Source organism: Aegilops tauschii, chromosome 3, assembly GCF_002575655.3.
Source record: "Aegilops tauschii subsp. strangulata cultivar AL8/78 chromosome 3, Aet v6.0, whole genome shotgun sequence".
In the NCBI taxonomy this organism is placed as follows: domain Eukaryota; kingdom Viridiplantae; phylum Streptophyta; class Magnoliopsida; order Poales; family Poaceae; genus Aegilops; species Aegilops tauschii.
In genome coordinates, this window is record NC_053037.3 from 19,082,290 (window position 1) to 19,086,199 (window position 3,910).

The 3,910-nt window shown below is 44.6% G+C and overlaps 1 long non-coding RNA gene across 1 annotated transcript; it reads left to right on the plus strand.

Moving 5' to 3' along the window:
- Positions 1–1,119: 1,119 nt before the first annotated feature.
- Positions 1,120–2,586, plus strand: LOC141042230 (uncharacterized). Its single transcript, XR_012204078.1, has 3 exons — positions 1,120–1,360; positions 2,012–2,055; positions 2,147–2,586. It is a non-coding gene; the product is annotated as an uncharacterized lncRNA (long non-coding RNA).
- The last annotated feature ends 1,324 nt before the right edge of the window (positions 2,587–3,910 follow it).

Sequence of the window (3,910 nt, forward strand, 5' to 3'; positions counted from 1 at the left end):
AGAACGGGCAATACACGACTGGCTCCACCACCGCGCCCAATTGGCGGCCCATATGGAAGTGTTGGTCACCGATGAACGTCAAGTTTTTTCTCTTGTTAGCCTCCCTGGACCGCTGCTGGACTGCGGAATGAAGAGCGCGCCATGGTTAATTCACGACCCTCTATGCAAGTTGTGCAGCCAGGAGCTTGAGACCATTGATCACCTGTTTGTCCAGTGCGTCTTGTCGAAGATCACCTGACATGAGATATTATCCTGGTGTCGCCTCCCGGTGCTTTTGCCAAGCGCCGACGCGACCTTCTTCCCGTGGTGGTCTGGCTCGCTTGCCGCTTCTCCGGCAAGTTTGGGGAAGGGCCTCAACTCTCTTATAGCCCTAACCGCATGGAGTATCTGGAAGCATCGAAACACCGCTCTCTTCAACGACCTTCGGCGATCTACCGGCGAGCTCGTCCGCACAATCAAGGAGGAGGCTCGGCTTTGGGCAAAAGCTAGAGCTCAAGGACTAGCACTAGTTATTCCTGTAGTCTAGAATGATTGTATCGAGGCTGAGCAACCTCCAACATGCTCATGCTACGTTTTCAAGCGTTCAAGAATAAGCATGGGAGTCGAATAGAGATGGCACTTGGAAACTACCGTTGGTATTTCATATTTCGCATTGTATAGAATGAAATCATCGATAGGGCTCGCCCCGAAAAGAGGATGTTGCGAACACCGGTTCGTGCACACCCCCTCGAGATGAACCTTGTACGTTCTCTTCACCTATCAATGAAACGATATACAACAATGCGTATTTACGAAAAAGTACCTTTTTTTGAATCTGCAAATAAAAACTAATTCGTGAATGGATTTTGAAATTCTTGAACATTTTTTAAACATGTGAACATCGATTTGAATTCACAAACTTTTTGTCATATCCATGATTTTTTTTTGAATTTGAAAACTTTTTCCAAATTCATGAACATTCTTCCAAGATTGACGAACATATTTTGAATTTATTTAAAAAATTAAAACGAAAAGAAAAAAGGTAATTCCTTTTCTTTTTACAGTAGTACTATATTTTTTTTAGAACATATATTTTTGTTATGGGGAGCCAGCAATCTGGACATGCACCGAAGCGACGGGAAGCCCGAGCCCGAGTCAGATAGGCGGTCGGCCCACTTGGCGGCTGGGTGGGTTAAAAGGGGTAGGATCCGGCACCATCGCTGCCGTGTTGGAGATCGAGAGAAGGAAACCCTAGCCGCCGTCGTCCAGATCTGCTTGGGTTGGTGGAGGTATGGCTACGGCGCTGCGCACCATGGCCGCGAAGCTGATGCAGAAGATCCCCGCCGCTGTCCAGCGGGTTCGCGTCTCTTCTCGTGCTCCGGTTCGTTCCCCATCTCGATTTTCTCGCCCCCTTCTGAGTCTTTGATTGATACAATCGAATCGATTGATAAAGACATGTTGCGTTGCACGATTAGTCGGATCCATCCGTCTCCCTCCCCTCCCCTCCCCTCCGACGGGAGTTTGTTGCATGTTCTTGGAGTAGTGATGGAGGCACGATAGGCCCTGCTGCTTAGGTTGTTGGGTTAAATAAATTCTGATGATATTAGCAATCGGAATCATCTTTCTGTTACCAGGAGACACCAGCCAGATGTTCTTAGCTATTTTGATTAAATTAGCAATGTAGTTTCAATTGCTGGAATTTCTGAATGTTCTTCTAGAATCCTGATGATTTTGAGATTTCGGACAGACTGATGATAGTTGCTGCCAAACTTTAAGTTTGTGTTAAACCTTGTATATTTAGCTTGGTGTTTTGAACTGAAAATACCAAATTTTACCAATGAACACCACTCATCCAAACAGGATTCACTACTTGTTTTTGGAAATCATCATGCGCCATCCAGTCCAGAATCTCTCTGTTGCCCTAGACAGACGCAATACATATATATATGTGTGTGTGTTTTAGTTGAAATTATCCATGTCATTTCGCATTCAGCGGCCCCAGTTTTAACGATTCAAACTCTACTGCATGTAGGCACCGGCTGATGCCGACCTCGACCCCTTCGGCCCAGAGTTTCGGTAAGCCACTAAAAACATGCAAGATTGTCGTCTGATTGATTCCTTCATTGCGCAACACGTCCTAACATTCATTCTCCTTCCTCTTTGGAAGCCGGGCACTGGAGAAGATTGTAGAGAAACACAGGAAGAGGCGCAGGAACGAGGCCTTGGCCTGTGGTGCTGGCTTCAGTCTTGGAGCACTCACCTTTTTGCTTGGGGTCCATCGGCTTCGTTGAAGGGAGATGGCTCAATGGTGAATGACTGGAATATCTATCCTGCACCGCATGTTCTACTATCTACTACTGTGCCCGCAAGTTCTACTATCTACTAGTGCTATATCCTGCACCCCATATGTTCTGCTATCTACCAGTACTATATCCTGTATGTTTAACTAGCCGGTGTACTCTATAATTCCTGGCTTGTGTCTACCTATCTAGTAGCCACTGTGGGGATCTAATTTCGGTGGTTGCATGTGGGATGTAAGAGCACTCTATCGCCACTCTTATCTGTTGTTATCAGAGATCTATATTCAGCCGTGTTGTTAATCTGTTATGGTGTTCTCCTCGTCTCAACCTTCGAGTAATGAATTGTATGCGTTTTGCTCTTTGTTCTGTCTGATTGCTTTGGCTGTGAAGTGTTGCTGTGGGTGCTGTGAAGGCCTCATATCTGTGACTTGTTAATTCTCCTAGTTAGCTCACATTTACTAGTAGTAGGGGAGCAAGAATCCTACTGCCTCTGTTTCTAAAAGTAAGACGTTTTGGCAGTTCAATTTAAACTGTCCAAAGCCCCTGCCAGCTCCAAGTGAAGCGGAGAAGCCTGTTCCCTTTGCAATGTCGATTGCCCTTTCTGTGCAAAGAGTTCTTGTGCAAACCTTTTGGGCTGCATTGGAGAATGCATTGGGAAAGAAGAGCACCAATCCTGAGGTTAGCCCACTGTTGCCACTGGCAGAGCCAGGAAAAATGAGTGAGAAGGCTGAGCAAATCATATGGTTTGTGGATGACGCAAATGTCTATCGTGACAAATCAATGGTGCAATCTTTATTCCTTTCTTCTTTTTTGCGAAAGAGTGCAATCTTTATATTCAATCCAAGGACTGGTCAACTATTCCTGAATGTTTGTTCATTTCCTTTTTTCCTTTGCTTTTAGTTCTAGTTTTAGAAACATGTCGAAACAATTCTACAGAGGAATGAGGAGCAGGTAGCTATGTTTCTGAAAATTGTTGGGCAATATCACACCCATTCCTCTGTAGAATTTGCATTGTGGCGATCCGAAGAGACAGTGAGTAGGTATTTTAACATCGTCCTACGTGCCCTTGTGAAGTTAGCCCGTGAAATAATCTGCACTCGGTCTACAGATACACATGCTAAGATCACTACCAACCCAAACAGATTTTATCCCTACTTTGAGGTAACTCTACCAGTGTGTTATACTAGTTAATTTCCAAACTAAGTTCATTCTAATTCACACAAGTTTAATTTTTTTTCTAGGGATGTATAGGGGCAGTAGATGGCACCCATATTAGGGCACGTGTGCCTTCAAAATATGTGGACAGGTTTAGGGGCCGCAAGCCATATCCCACACAAAATGTCCTAGCTGCCGTGGATTTCGATCTTAGATTCACGTATGTTCTAGTAGGGTGGGAGGGATCTGCTCATGATTCTGCTGTATTGCATGATGCCCTATCTCTTCCAAATGGTCTCAAAATTCCAGAAGGTAATTGCACATTTTAAAAAAATGTTGTTTAGTTTAAACATAGAAAATTAACTTAAGGTGGTATTCAACTATGTATGTAGGAAAATTTTATTTGGCTGATGCTGGGTATGCCACCAGGCCGGACATATTGCCACCCTATCGAGGTGTTCGCTATCATCTACAGG